Below are 16,741 nucleotides of genomic sequence, written 5' to 3'. Positions count from 1 at the left end.
ACAATCTGTGGAAGATATTTTCAATTTTTAATCTGCACTCAGCAGATGTGCTGTTACAAAACTCACCATCTCTGAGTTATGACACTGGATCGAGTGTAATATTTAGAAATGAGACACCCATGTTTTGGTTTTGCTTTCAGTAAAACTTAGAGTCTTCCTTTTGATGTGTTTGTGACAGGCTTTTAATCAACACTTTTTCAGGTAACCACACAGCTGTAGGAGTGGAAGAGACCTCTAGAATTTCAGTTCAAGCCCCTGCTAAAGCAGGCTCCCTATAGCAGGTTGCACAGGGGAGTCCAGGCCAGTCTTAAATATCCCTGGTGAAGAAGGCTCCATGACCTCTCTGGGCAGCCCGTTCTAGTGCTCAGTCACACTCAAAGTAAAAAGGAGAAAAGAAAGTCCTTGTGTTCAGACTGAATTTACTGTATTTCAGACTGTGTCCACTGCCCCTTGTTCTATTGTTGCTTACCAGTGAAGAGAGTACACTCTCATCAACTTGACCATTTGTGTCCCTCAGACAAAGGATTTTGCAACCCTTGACCAGGACTTGCTTGGACTTCTTCATCTGTGTCCTTCAGCAAACTTTAAGTCAATGGTATAAAAGAATAATCTCTTACAGATTCTCACTCCTAGTTTAAAAGATATCCTACTTTACATGTCCTCCGCATCATTTGTAATCATATGGAAAAAAATTCTCATGTAAGGATGTCATTATCAAATAAAAGCACTTTAATTCAAACTGTTCCTGGAAGCACAACTTAATCACAGCATTTTATTTTTGGTTGTTTGGCTTTCATTTTTGTTTTTTGGCTTCCATGAAAATGATAGAATTCAGCATTTTATTACGTCACTTGAAATATTTAGACTTAGTATCTTGTTAAAAGGCATGTAATACGTTTCTTCTATCATTTTAGACTCTTAAAAGAAACACTGTGCCTCTCAGTACAATCTCTAATTTTTAATAAGAATAATTTTATTTCTTATTAATGAATGACTACCTTCATTATTTTTTCATTGGGAAAAATAATATTAAAATAATCCTGGCAAATTTCTAATGCTAGTTGTCTCTTCTCTCTCTCAGTTTTTATCAAATAAAGTTGTAATTTCTTAATCTACACCCATGAACAATACATTTTTGTTGCTTCATAGCCATTTCCCCTCTTTTCTTACACCTCGTGTTTTATTCTCTCTCTGTGCACTCTTGCTAAGACTTCTTCATCTTTGTTACTAGGTAATCCATCAGAGCTGCAAGACATCCCACATTTTTTGGCAGCCTCCTTCCATACTGTTTCTATTATTCGCCAGCATATCTCAAGGCCTTCTATATACATTAAAAAAAAAGTCCTTCAGAGAAATTCATATTGTATGACCACTTCATCCTGTGAATAAAGGTAGATTAATAAAGGAATATGAATTGCTGCTTTAAGGACAAAGCACAGTGAAGGTCTGCTAAAATAATCTAAGGAAATGGTTGCCAAAGGTCTTTATTGCCATAATTCATATTATTATTTTTTTTTTTTTAAATTGCAGGGTTCTGCAGATTGAACTGAGTTGAAAATTCCCATCTTTTCTCATCAAGTTTTACTTTTATTTACTGATGAAGGTATAACTGCTTTGCTAATTAACAGTTGTTTAATTGCATCCTTTTACATCTTTTATTTGTTATTTTACTTTTTTTTTGTTTGTTTGTTTGTTTTTATGTAATGATTAGAAGGAATGTGAACACCAACAATATTTCTGAAACCCCCAAAAAAAAAAAAATCAAAATTAACTTGTTTCTTTGAAAATGTTATTTGTCATTGTTTTGTTATGAATTTAAGGAACCCTGGGAATACATTTTCTTAAACTGACTTTGGGTAGCAGGATATTCCTTTCAGATTAGTTTGATATTGACTTGTTTGTGTTATCAAATAAAAATTGGTTCTTGTCCGTCTTCTCCAAAACAGCAGCATGTACCCTTAACAGGAGGAAAGGTAAAAATAGAAACAAACATTCTAAGAAAAACTTCATTTTCCTGATGGCAAAGTTGAAAAGACTATTATCATAAATAGGTGACAGATAATCTAAGTTGTTTATTCATTCAGAATTATATTCTCCTACCTGTTAAAATGAGAATTTGAGGCAGTAATTCTCAGACTTAATTCGCTGTGCAGTTCAAGCAGTGACTTATCTCTTTTCATATCATACAGTTTATAATGAGAAAAGTTTCCTGGTTATACGGCATTCGTAGACTACATCTCAGAAAAAACATACGTGAAGCATTATTGTTTATAACATGATTTGTTATACTTGCTCAGACTGCTTGAAAGAGTTCATCTCCATATGACAATGTTTATTAAGTTAATCTCTGAAGTATTCTTTTTTGTTTTCTTCTACCACTTCTTCAGCTTTGTAGGTTCTGCCTGCTACAGAGTGTTGTGACAACAAGACGGTGCAGTATTTACTGCTTCCAAAAGTAACTTTGGTTTACAGTGTCTGAATACTTGTGCCAGGTTATGCTGGTAAGACATAAGAGGTAGCTTGATATCACTTATGTGGGGCTGAAAGCAAGCTGGCCTTCTCTTTATAAAGACCTGCCTGTGTTCCATATTAACTATTGTAGTAAGTTCCAATGAGATTTCATTAATATTAATCTTTCAAAGGGCAAGATTAATTTTATGAATGGTAATAGAAAACAGTTGTGAAGTACCCCAGTGGATCACTAAAAATTAAACTTTTATGAAGTATTCCTCTAGATACCATATATTCTTTTCATACACTAGCAGACCCAGTGAAAACAAATCAATGATTCATGAAACTGGTAAACTGGTATGCAGAACAAGCAGAACTGCTCACACTTTTTTTCTGCTGGGACTAAAAAAATTAATTCAGGCACCACAACACCTCTGTACTAAATGCAAACAGAGCACTACTGCCTCAGATGTAAAAGTTCTAAAAAGACAGTATGGAGAAGTTCCTAAGACCTTTATTTTCCTCACAGTATAATGAAATATGTGGCCCAATCTGTGCATAAATGTAAGTATGCATATGAAGTAATAATGTGTGTGCATATGCATAGTGCATATGTATAATAAGAAATGTGTTCACAAGTATATATGGATGTGAATTTTCTTCATTTGTGACCATCAGCCTCAAAACCAGGAATTTTTATAGGATGTTATCATAGAAGTCGTTAATGGTTTTGTATTTAGTTTTATTTATTATCCATACAAACAACATAATTTTAGCTCTGGTAGTTTATTAGCTTTCCCTTAAGATTCATATGGAAGGATTTTCCTTCTCTCTGTTTCTCTTACATATTTGGCATGACAAAATAATGCATAGCCTTGTCATTTAAGGTTTTACTGCAGCAGTATAAATGTCCTTGTTAACAAATACAAGAAGTTGCTTGATTGTCTCATTCCAAAATTCTTCAGCAACTTGGGGTTAAAGTAGAAGCTTAAGGCCATAAATAACTGGTGCAGTCATTTGGCACTGACAAATTAACATTACTATTGTCCTTGGCAATTTTCTGAGAACTCTCATTGTGAGTGTTTTCATGGAGATCTAAATTGCTCATGTATTCCTTTCCTATGTATTTTCAAAGTAAATTTTCTTGCTGTGGAAAAAAAAAGAAAAAACAAACAAACAAACAAACAAACAAACAAACAAAAAAACACCAAATTTGAACATAAGAACAATTTTTATTTTTAAATCTAATAACTAATGAGGGAAGGAAATAAGATTCTCCCATCTGATCAACCATTATGATTTGCCCTGGCAATAAGAACTTCTAAGGATTAAAGGAATTTATTTTTCAGTGTCGTTCTGTCTTCTTTTCCCTTTGAGAAAACAACTTTGTTGGCTCGTAAATGCAAACTATTACAGCATTTTCTTTTTTTTTTTCTTTTTCTTTTTTTTTCTTTTTTTAATTTTCTTACAAGAAATATTGGGCCACTTAAAGCCAAAATGATATCAGTGTACTTTCACACGAGGTCTTCTGAAGATAATCATTCCTATTTGGTAGCTTGATCTTAATAGTGGAAAGCTGATGTCAGCTTCCTAGAAGTCAAATAATTCTTACCAAAGCTGTCATTCATCTCTGATCTTAAATGCAAAAAATGAAGTAGAGATCTAAAAATTGCTGTGAAATATTGTAACACTATGATTGCTGGTGCTGTGTGCCTGACTACAGATAAGAATATGTTTACATTGTTAGTGTGTCATTTCTTCTTCAGGGAAACAGTTTCTTAAAGAGTGTTTTATGAACTCATAAGCTCTTTTCTTGTCCTTCTACTCAGAGAAACCTCTGGTGTTGAATTCATGCTCTGGCCTTCATTGATTTCCATTTTTACTTCCAGAATATCTTTTGTAATAATGCTTTCTATTTTAACATATTAGCCCACAAAGTCAGAAGATAAAGTTGGTAGTATGGCAGCCAAGGTTGAAGCTTTCTGCCAGTATTTCCTTATAATATTTTTTGCTGCATGATAGATAGTAGCAGAGGGGGTCTGACAAGTGTATACAAAGCAAAGATGTGTCACTGTTTTCCCCCATGCAAAAAAAAAAAAAAAAAAAAAAAAAAAAAAAAAAGGCAGCCATTGCCATTCATTGATGCTTGGTGAATATAGTGTATGTGAGCACAGTGAGGTGGAGGTGCTGTGTTTCAGCAGTGGCAATCGTAACGTTAAAGACATTCTGGATGACTGTGCAGATTTTTATAAGAGGAGCGTGTAAGCTCATCTATATCATAAGCAAAAATACATAGTTAATGGTGGTCACTATGTTGAAAGCTTTTTTTTTTTTTTTTGTAGACAAGATTTGCTCTGTCAAATAGTGTTATTGTGCTTTTTATCTGTTGTATTTTCCATGTAAATAAATAAAATACATTAATTACTCAGAGTATCTACATAGATTGTAATTATTTCTCTGTAAAGATGATCATTTGAAAGGTGAATTTCTGAGATGTCTGATATTTTCTACATTTGCATTAATCCTTAAATAGTTCTCCATCATAAATAAAGGAAGATAAACTTAACATCTACTGTATCTGTTCATCTTTATGTATTTATTTTTGTCTAATAAAATGCCATAATCTGACCAATGTTCCAGTGGTAGAAAGATACTGGTATTAAAGTAGTTTTTACTACATTCTTTGAATGTATCACTTGATGTCTTTTAAACTTCATTAAATAGCTGCTTTACTAGTTGTTTTACTGAAGAAAAGAATGACTACAGATGCAGTATGTTTTAAAGATTTCTTTTAATAGTTATAGTAGTTAGCATGCCACAAATTTCCTTTCAACACAGACACATGTCAAAGAGATTTTCAGGTTTCCGTAGGAGTGGTCACTTCCAAACTGCAGCATATAAACTGAAACTTTCTGCCTTCTGTTTGTCTTGTATATCAGTACAAGAATCAGGTGAGATTTTCTAGAGCCAAATAAATTACTTCCCATCATACATTTACTTAGCTTCTTTATCAAGCTTTTCGCCACAAAGTCAAATGTTAAGAGACAGTAAGAGATCATTGGATGCTCATGACATTTTTTCACAAGACTAGCAAGTAAGACATGCACAAAGTCCTGTAGATTGCAGCCCAGTTTGCTCTGAAAGTTATATACAAAGAACAGCTTCAGGCCATACATCAACAATTGGGACCAACTGATTTCCAGAGTTCAGGGGCCATTCTGTACCAGGTTCCGTGAAATAAGATAATATTCCACAAAAAAATAAGTGGAAGTGCTCTCATGAGTATGAGAATTATTTAAATTCAGACTCCTATATTTGGATTATGAGCTTCAAACAAAGATTATTCTGTGTCTGGAGCATCTAAAAGCCTGCTCCCCATGTGAAGTTAGTGAATTGTTTAACATAGTGTGAGTTTTCACAGTATGTCTCCCTCAGAGTAGGAGGTATCTTTTGTCAGTTTGGTTGCCTATTCCACTAAATGCTTCTTAGTATAAATCCCACTGTGAAGATTATGATGAATTGATTTAGATAATGTCAAGTTCATCAGGTAGTCTACCCAAAGATGTGTCAAGTTTCTCCTGTCTTCCCCTGAAGCACAGCTCCTGATGACATAAAGCTTTCTTCTTGTAGGAAGCCAGGTTAAAATTGAGAGGGTAATAAAATAAACTATTCAAAAGTATCTTTCATAAATTAGTCCTCAGACAGATTACTGCATAAATTGTTTTGAATGCCTACTGCACCACATGCGTAGGAATGGGAATTTGAAAACAACATTATTAAGGAATTCCCTATTAACTGTCAAGCACCTGGTGATGGATTAGAATAGTTTATGCTTTGTTGTAGCTCTAATCATTGATTAATTTGAATGAATTCAGGGTAGAATGCAAGACTCATTTATTTGGTTGAACATTTGATTAATTAGTTTTGCTTGTTTTGAATTTAAATTCCTATAATGATAGTGTTTGGCTGTCAGGGTGACAGCTGGTCATAGAAACCAGTTGCTTGGGTTTCTCTGTGTAGCCCTGGGAAATCTGGTTAAGAGGTACTCCTCTTCCTTCACCAATGCAAAGAACTTGTAAAGATGAAGCAGTCCAGACAACTACTGTTTCACATTACCTGCAAAATCTGCTTTATTCTTCTTCAAAGTATGAGGTTTTTATTTAATAGGTGGTCAAATAACTTAAGAAAATAATGAAAATGAAACACAGGATTCTTATCTAATACAGGGCTTTGACACATACTATATTCTCTTTTTTCTTCTTTATTTCCTAAAAATAAGGCTTTCCAGACTCACATTTAAGGGGCTTCTTACAGTTAAGGAGACAGAAGATACACTATTTTTCTCAAACATTCCTGTGGAAGTGAAAGAGCTACTCTTCTTTCAGTTCAGCTTCTGAAATGAAAATGTAAACACTGGAAGTCTTTGAAATGGGGCCCTGTAGTGCAAGATTACCTATTTAGAAACATAATTTGGTAAGCCCAGAGCAAACTACTTATTGTTATATTAATTAGTGTATTACAGGTAATTGCTTCTGAGATTGCCACATCAGTGAAATTGATGGATTGAGGAAATAATCTATAAAATCACATATATAAACTTTCTGGATTCTGCCCAAGCCAGAGTATAGATTACTATCTCCTTGCAGATTGCATTCATGCCTTCAAAGACAAAACTACCACCTGTGAAATGATCAGGTGTTCTGCTATGAATCACATGGCAAAGTCATTCTACATTTAGCCACATTTTGATTTTCTAAGTATTTAAGAGAAATCTCGTAAACTGTTTCCATGGTGATTTTTTCTGGGATGCCATATACACTCTTTAATCCCTTTAGAAACAGATCCTTGAGATTCTCTAATGTCTGTGCTGCTAAGAGAAGACATTCTGATACAGTTTCATGGACGTAATCTCAGAAGATATTTAGTATTCAGAAGAAAACATTTGCTCAAGTCCACGGCTTTTGTTAAGAACCACTCTGAACTTGAATATAGCTATCATCACAAGGCACCTGTGCTAGAAGGTGTATTTGTGATAGTACAGCAAAGGAAGGGCTAATAGAAATTCAGATTCAGTGTTGATCATGTTGCAGCCAATATATGTCTGAAACAAACAATATTTTCTGAATATTTGTTTTATAATTCTGTTGGCCGTAGTGGTTTTTTCTGTTTGTTTTCTTGTTGGTTGGTTTGGTTTGTTTTTTCCTAACTCTTTACATCAGTTGCACAAATACATTTTATTTGTTTTTTCTAGGCAAACAGTAGCTTGCAGGAGAACACACAGAATCTGCCCAACCAGCTTCAACTATAGATTAGGAAAAATTAGAACCCTTTAGAGCTGATCTGAAACTTCAACTGGAATGTCTGAAACTGAAGGGAAAAGGGGATGATCAGTACTTTATCACCTTTGGCTCAAAGGCTTAAATTTAGACTTGATTTTGTGGAGCTGAAAGGTTCCAGTGATTTCTGTGGTATTCTACAGTCATCTCCAAACTAATGTCATAAATCAGATGTAGTCTTGTAGTCTCTGAAGGGAGTATGAGGGAAATATTAATTTTTTAATGAACTGTGTAAGTCAAACATTGTTCTCAGAAATTATTTTTAAAGTAGCCAATGAAGAAGAGGGATGAGTTAACAGAAGTTAATGAATGCGTCTTACTGAATCTTGAGGTCATGTGATAAAGCAAGAGAAGGACAGAGCTTTATGTTCGTGGACAGGCAGGTCTTGATTTTGTTTTCAGATGCAGATGTTTGGGTTTTTTTTGTTTTGTTTTGTTTTTTTTTTACCATTGTATCACTGCAGCATGCTTACACCACTTATCCACTTAAAATTCTTATGTTTCTTTCTTTAAAGTGAAATGAATTAAATCATACCGGAGAGTTAAATTTAGGCAGAAAGTAATATATAAGAAAAATTCTGATTTCAAGCACCGAGGGAAGATAAAGGCAATAGGTCAAATACAGATGCAAATAGTAAATTCACATACAGTAAGTTGCTAGTTCTGTTTTCAGGTAAAGGTGAAGCATAAAGAATATAAAACTGATTTATGTAGTGCCATGTCAAGTTACTAGTAAATCAAAGATAAAAACCAATCAGTACAAATATGTGACAGAGTGGCTACATTAACACCTATGTTTATAATGATAGCGTAGCATTTCTGTACCTGGATATTAAGAAAATAATGGTTGAAAAAATATTTGGTGAGGTGATTTTTCTGAAATAGGTTTAGTCAGGAGCATTGTTTTTCCAGAATAAATTATTCCATTAGCAATTGCTCATTCAAGCTTATTGTATACAAATTGTTATATTGTCAGTACCTTCAGCACTGATTTGCACTGTCTTATTAATAAAAAATCTTTCTCCACAAGTAAACTACTGCAGATTACAGGAAACGTCAGTAGTGATGGTTTGGAAATCAGGTCTAATGGGGAAAACAATTTAGCAGCGTGCTTCTCATTCCATGGCATCTAAAATCACTCACATGCAACACCTGAGTTGCAAATATTTTAGTTTGACAAGGGTGATAACAAAGCTTCAGTTGGGTATGCAAAACATGTTTTGCGCATCGCAGTAATACGCAACACTCTCATGTTTACCTTATGGCAATCTACAACATGTGACAGTGAAGAGGTAAGATATCATATCAGAAGCAAAAATAGTTGAAATAACTTCCTACCTGTTTTCTGGTAGTTTGAGGAATATTTTCCAACCCAGAAAATAACCTCATTAATGCATTTAAATATAAACTTAATCAGATTATGAAATTCTTTTCTACTTCAAACTTTAACAGTTCTATAATATGAATTAAAATTACTGATGTAAAAGATTAAAAACCTGCATAGCTATGTCTTCTGATATGCAAAACAAATTGTAAGTACCGGCATATTCTACTTCAGCTCACTAATTCGTGAACATTTTAATAATAGAAAGGATACCACTGCCCACCAGTGAGTGGTAGGTCCTGTCATTTTTACCCAGTAGCAGAAAAGGAAACGGATTTCAAGTTTTTATTTTTTACATCTGTAGTTCCGTGAATATCCATGTTCTGGTGTGACTCCAGGGTGTTTCTAATATGTAGAAGAAAGTTCTTCAAATAACAGTTGGAGATGGTTTTGCCATGATGAGGCAGTGAAACACATTTGGGATGGTAATCCTTACTTATTACTGTCTTCAGTTTATAATGCGGCAGCAGTTTATGTCGTAGCACAATATTTGCTTTGCTACCTTTTCCTTCTATTCTGAGTATAGGTGTAGAATAGCTGGTGGTTTCCTAAAATCTGATCATTTAAAAGGACATCACCCTGCCACAAACAGGAATTTTCAGATGCTGTTGTATTATTTCTTTTTGCTCTTCTCTCTTCTGTGTTTCTTTTTTTATTTTATTTATTTATTTATTTATTTTCCTAATTACATAACAGTAATGGTCTTCCTATTTGCTTTGAGTCCTTCAAAATAGTAGACTAAATGGGCAACTGACACCCACCTATTAGAATTTGGCTTACTACAGATTTTGACAAAAGTTGGGGAAGAGATCCAACACAAAGTAGTTTAAGATGTTGATATCTAAGTATCTACAATACTGGGTATTGTACACATCAGGTGTTTCTTTTTAATCGTGCTTGGTGGTTTGTTTTTGCTGTTGTTTACTTGTTGATAGTTTGTTTTAATGTATCTATATTCTAGCTGCACAGCTCTCTTAAGCCCATTAGATTCTGTCAATGCATATGTTACACTTATGTAGGACACTTAGGTAGTACACTTATGCAGCTGATTTTCAAACACTATCTTCCTGTTTTCAAATTTGAAATTTTCATCAGAACTGATCATTTGACTTAAGATTCCTATTAATATCTGTTTTGCGGCAAACAATGAAGTAGCTTTCAGCACAACCAGCAAACTTGCTTTCCTAGTTCAGTTCTGAATCTGATCAGGAAGCTGTCTCCTTTTAGATATCTGTTGAAAATACCCTATCACTTCTTCATTAGTCCAAATAGATGGATTTGCATGTTTCTATCAGCTTCCCATCTGCAAATTCAATGAATGAAAGTTGTGCTGCTTTTTCAGACTTTTGTTGTGATTTTGTTATTTTGGTACTCTGAATTATAATTACAAAATATGCAATACTAAGCACTGTGTTTTAATATTTTGCAAATGTTTCTGTTTAAGTTGGGAGGACGTTTTTCCCCTTAATTTATGACAGATTAATTAAAGTATTTCCTTTGGTCATTATAAAATTAGCAGTTCCACGGCACTACTTGAGTCCCTGTTTCATGTTTCAGGGACTACTTAAAAATTTATCTTCTCATTTGTAGAAAGTTGTATTTATGTTTTACAGCTACTATTAACTCCAGTTTCTCTGTATTCTCTGTATCATCCTCATTTTTATTTTTTTTTTATTTTTTATTTTTTCCTTTTTCCATTTCTAAAAAAGGTTTTTTGCAGCAGCTACAGCATTTACTTATGTTTCAGGTGTTTTCTCTCTGACCTTGAAGAGTCAATAAACACTGGTTTTGAGTTAATGTGTGGAAACACTGCTTCAGGCTTCTCTAGCAATATTTGTTCTTTTTTATGCCTTCTATAAGAGGTGGCATATTTGACCATATGGTACTATTTAATTGTTTTTTTATTTTATATTTACTTTCATTTTGCTTGCCAATGAAGTATAGGCATTCATAAAGAAAAATAGCTAGCCAGGTTCCCAACAGTCTTCATGCCCTTCTGACAATATGCAGACATATCCAGCATAATGGCAAATAAACTGTTTATTCATAACTCGGGCAGAGCAAGGTTATGTTAGTTTTTCTTCATTGCTTAACTGGAAGAAGGAACAAATGGGTACTTTTTAATGTCTCGAGTCACTCCTTGCTTGCACTTGGTACTGAGGTTTATTCAAAACCTTGAATGTTACAGTGCCACATCCTTTTCATTCCCATAGAGCCCCCTTGGAAACCATAATATTGTGCTGTCTGAAATCAATTTGGTAATCTTGCCAAGACGACTTCTAAAATTCATATTTCTTTTGCCAAGAGTAGTAGCATTTGATTTATTGACAAATTACTTCCAGGGGAAAAAAAGGGAGGGAAGAAGATAAATATCTATATTTTTTTTAAAACAAAGTGGAGGTAATGCAAAATGAGCACAGAGAACAGAGCCCTCACACTCAAACCAAGAAAATCTTTAACAGATTAGTGTAGAAATCCTATTTGTACAAGTTTAGAGAGAATCTGACTTATAGAATAATACATTTCAGAAGTTTACGGTGAGTTATTGAATAGAATTTTTGCTAATTCATGATGTGCAGTGTGGCATAACTCCAGAAGAGCAGACTGAGAGGCGGGATGCAATACAGTGGCTGGGCAATAAGCCAATACACAGCATCATTGTAATTGCAGATGAAATAATAATTATTTGTGATAGCTTGCTAATCAGTGAAAGCATGGAAAAGGCTGCTGACAAGTGCCATCAAGGTAATTAAGGTGAAGCATTGAATTTGCATAAATTTACACTTTGATCATTGTTCACAAGATATTTTCTCTTGAAATAGACTTGGCTGGTTTCAAGACGAGCACTAAATCAAAGCAAAGGAGTTCAATAACTGCACAGCATCAATAACACTTACAAAATACAGATGCACCTTACATAGGCAATTATCTAACGAATCTATTGTACTTAATCAAAGGATAGTATTCAAGTTACACTTTCAAATTACCAAATAGTTCTAGTTAACATATGCTTTTCTAGTTAAAGCACTTTAATGAACACCGACAAATCCTTGAGATCTTCTGAAAATAGTTTTGCATAGGCATCTTGTTTTAAAATAATAAAAAGCCTGTTAAGTGGTTGAAACAGGGAATGTCGTTTGCATGTTGTTTCTTTAGGAGCTGCCATTTTTCTGATCTTATGCCCCATGTCATCACCTAGAGCTAAGCTAAGCTGCAAAACAACTGCTTCCTAGGCTGGTTTTCTGAACATCTAATGCCAGAGTAATAGCGGGGCTAAGTCCTGCAGCCATGTAAGCCTGCCTTAGCAGCAGTGCAGCAATTCTTTTTCCCTTGAGAAACAGTCATGAGATCTATTGACAGTGCAGTTTCCTAAAGGAAATAACAGTTAATGCAAAACAAAGGATTTGGGTCTTTCAAAGCACTCATGCAAACAGAAGCCTTGCTTGTACACATCTATTCACCTTTCCCTAAGGTTTACTGCTTTGTGGCCAAATCCTACTGAGAATTCTGAAGTCCTTCACTCTGTCAGCCTTTCTCTCCAGTTGTTTCTGACAACTCATTCACTGTTGTCTTTCATACTGTAATTGTTCTAAGTGGTTTTCTCTTCTCTTCTAAATGTATTGGGATCATCTTGATAGGCTTGTAACTAATGATACTGTCAATCATCATTTCTGAGAATTTATACTGCTGTTATATTAATATTTGCTCAGATTTGGACTAACAGTCTTATAGGAAACTACTTCCCTTGGTAAACATGTAACACTCCCGATCCTAAGCATTTCAGTATTAATATATCAAAACATAAAAATTCCATACATGTCATGTAAATGAATTAATTTAGATATGAAATTATAATTTATTTGCTGATTAATTTACATACCCAATCTGGGATTTTTTATTTTCTGGTCTCCTTGTATATTCACTATATACAAGTATATAGTATATTCTCTATCAAACAGCGTTCTTCTTCATTTTGTATCTGTTTTTGTTTTCATGGAAATAAATAGGAGGCATTACTTTCAAAACAATACACAAAAAATGACTTCAATGTAGTCAGAATGTCATCCTTTAATTAAGTTTTTTAAAATTTCTTAATTAATTAGTTAATTAATTTTTTTACCCAGGATGCCTTGGTCTTGTTTTTCTTCTGGAATGAGATGCAGAAAGGAAAAGAAGAATGTGTAAAATAAACATAACAAAACTGCATATTTTTGACAGGGAGGGTTTTTTTGTTTGCTTGTTTGTTTGTTGTTTTCTAACAAAGGTCAAAATGGATTCTGTGTAAATAAGAAATTCATGTTTAAAAAAAAATCCTAGGTAACAAATATCAAATTGAACTGAAAAAAGAAAGAATATTACAGGAGAAAAAAAGGGGGGCAAAGATCCATCTCCTTTTGTATAGCACTAAAGAATAGCTAGCTGTATTAACATATCATCACAAACTGCACTCTGCAAAGTCATCTATATTAACTGTAAGTCTTCCTGTATTACCATCCGAATAAAGAACCTTTACATACTCCCAGTGGCTGCTCTCTAGGAGTGGACACAACTTAATTAGAAAATGGGAGACTTGCATAATAGAAAATGCTTGGAAAGGATCAACAAAAATACTTTCTGAAAACAAACTGTGTTTCTAGAAGACTAACAAGAAAAATATGATAATTGTCTAAAATAGCATTCACTTATATTCTGGATAATTTACAAAAAGCTTGTAAAATAGAACCTGTATTTTGGGGGGTGGGAGATAAGGGGGTGGAGGGAGGAGGGAAGAGAGGAACCATTCAAGATTTAAAACTTGCTTTTCACAAGAAAAGCAGATTTGTCAGGCTTTCAAAGTACAGATTATAATGTGAGACCCTACATTCTTTTTTTCCTATTTCAAAATTTTAAGACTAAAATGAACCTTAATGAACTTCTATTTGAAGTTCCTATATAATATCAACTATAAAATTTCACCTTGCAATATGTTCACTGAATCCAATACATTTTCAGATGAATAAGTACAGATTATATAAAGACAGTCTTAGCCCAAAAACTTTTATGAAGGTGCCTCCACCACTTCTCCAGGGAGGATTTTCAAAAGGTTAATCACTTAAAAATATGTCTTTCTTCCCTTTTGAATTTGTCTACATTTAATTTTAGTTCCTGAATTTTTTAATACTTTTGGAAATTAATGGTTAGATAGTTCTGTGGCATGGCCAAACACTAATCTTTGTCAAGGTCATTGCTTCTTCCCAGGGATATAATTCCCATTCAATATTCTTTTGTCCATCCATATTTATGCCTTTTCATCTAACTTTAGAATAAATGGTTGCTGACAGAGACAATTATTTCTCTTTGACTGTGACTCAAAAATAATTTGTTTCACTTCAAAAATGACCCTTATTATTATCTATCACTACACCAACTTGAGGTTGACTGCAAACATTAGTGGGAATTGTTTATATTTTTTTCAGACCCATGATGGAAACACTGGGTTGTACTGGATTGAAGATTAATTCTTGAGAATATTCATTCTGTGATTTCCTATAGTGATTTTAATTTTATATCTATCAGTTATGCTTTTGACATCTATTGACTAGGTACTGCATTAATTTTGAATAGTGATAATTCCTGTAATCAGGATGCTGTGTGATAAAACTCAGCTTTGCTTACTGTGCTAAATTCCTGTTGAAGTTTAAAGCTGAACAAAAACTTATTTGTTCTTTTCATCTGAGTGAATCAAAGAGATATATTTTAAGGAAAAATCTGATTTATGACACCATTTTTTCTCACTGTGTAGCAAAGCAATATTAGTCTGAATTGTGCTATTTGTGCTGAAAGGGTAACCAATCCCAACAAAAGCTATCATTATCAAGCCACTACCTAAAGCAATACATTGTCATTCTGAGACCTAACACAATGTAACTTTTCCTAACTAAGCGTGAGAATTCATGAGAATGTTTGAGTAGGAGCATATATTCCCTAGAATCACACATATGTAATATGTTCTACTGCTCAAAAGTAATGCTGGGTTTTGTTATGTATAACTTGTATTGTTGATTGCTGAACTAGGAATGGAGCTGCAGTGACTCCAGTATTCTTGATTGCCTTCTATTATGATTACATCAAAATATTGCAGCACTCCCACAGCCCAGTGAAGATCTCCTCCGAAAGCACCTCCTTCCCATCAGTCCTTAGGAAGTGAAACTCAGGTTTAGGTTCACAGAAACATTGTCATGTGTTTGAATCTGACTGGGAAAAATGGACAAAGGAGACAGATCCTCGGGAGCAATATCAAAATATGAACAGAGTATTTTGTGTTTGTCCAGTGGGGTGGACACGTAATCAAAAAGCCTAGGAAAATGCTAGATTTAGTTTTTCTATTTTAAAATTTTCAGGGAAAATCAGTGATTTGCTATATGCAGCAACAGCATAGGGTTAAACTGGAAACTGTGGTAATGCTTCAATAACAAGGAAGCCAACCCTGGAACGATACTTTAAGCAACTATAAATTTTATTTTTTTTTTCGAAAACTTGTACTGGTCAAACATATCTAAAAATAACTGTCATTTACAGAAAATTCATAAAAGATAAGATTAAATAAATATTTCTGAAACATGAAATTAAGACTTGCTTTCACTTTCCATAGATTAATGCAGAGATTTATGTCACCTAGGTTTTGTTTCTATTTTAGAAGATAACGCCATCTAGAAAAAAATCAGTGGACCATATTTTCATTTCAGTGCAAAATATATCTGGCCTATAAACTACCAAAGCACCACTGAATTACTAACTTGAATAAGTACTTTGCAGAACAGGTCACATCATTAACCAGTATTCTTAGGAAAAATGGAAATTAGTAAATAGTAATGTATTAGATTCTTTTTACCTATTTTGTTTCCAGCTTAGATTTTGTTAGCAATTGTAATTTTAAATTAGTTTAACGTAAGGGAAGTAAAGAAAAGGAAGGAAGGAAGAAAGGAAGGAAGGAAGGAAGGAAGGAAGGAAGGAAGGAAGGAAGGAAGGAAGGAAGGAAGAAGGAAGGAAGGAAGGAAGGAAGGAAGGAAGGAAGGAAGGAAGGAAGGAAGGAAGGAAGGAAGGAAGGAAAAATGTACAAGAACGTTGCTTTATAGAGCAAATTCTCAGCTAAAGAATACTAATTGTCAACACAGTCATCACCATTGGCTATGTGGTTTTGCCAGTAATGTAGAAGAACCTGCATGCTGGGCAAAAAAATATTCTACACCAGCTGAGGTATGCCAACTGCCACTTCTGCTGCTGCTGAAATGCATCACCCACCACCTCCCTGTGCTCACATCCACTGGTTGGTCTCAATAAACATTCAGTAAGCATTAATGGATGTCAATGAGTGCCATTTTTCTTCATGGAGGAATTCATTGACACACCTTTGCTTCATACACACTTCCCTGACAGACACCATTTTGCCAGAATTCCTTCCCTTTGCTTTTGCCATTTGTCACATGGCAGCAAAATGTAATGGCATACTGATGGGAAGGTTTAACCTCTGCTACCATACCCACCAACATCTGTCTTTGACATGATGCATAAACATAATAAAATAGGAGGC

The 16,741-nt window shown here is 34.1% G+C and overlaps 1 protein-coding gene and 1 long non-coding RNA gene across 8 annotated transcripts in view; one reads left to right on the top strand and one right to left on the bottom strand.

The window, feature by feature from the left end:
* The window catches only part of LOC107306151 (rho GTPase-activating protein 32-like), a 670,538-nt gene that overhangs the window by 483,657 nt on the left and 170,140 nt on the right, over positions 1-16,741 (top strand). The gene's annotated exons all lie outside the window — the stretch shown is intronic.
* The window catches only part of LOC116652501, a 659,218-nt gene that overhangs the window by 475,614 nt on the left and 166,863 nt on the right, over positions 1-16,741 (bottom strand). The window lies entirely within an intron of this gene.

The sequence above is a fragment of the Coturnix japonica genome, chromosome 1, assembly GCF_001577835.2.
Source record: "Coturnix japonica isolate 7356 chromosome 1, Coturnix japonica 2.1, whole genome shotgun sequence".
Taxonomy (NCBI): domain Eukaryota; kingdom Metazoa; phylum Chordata; class Aves; order Galliformes; family Phasianidae; genus Coturnix; species Coturnix japonica.
This window is presented reverse-complemented; position numbering and strand designations above follow the sequence as displayed.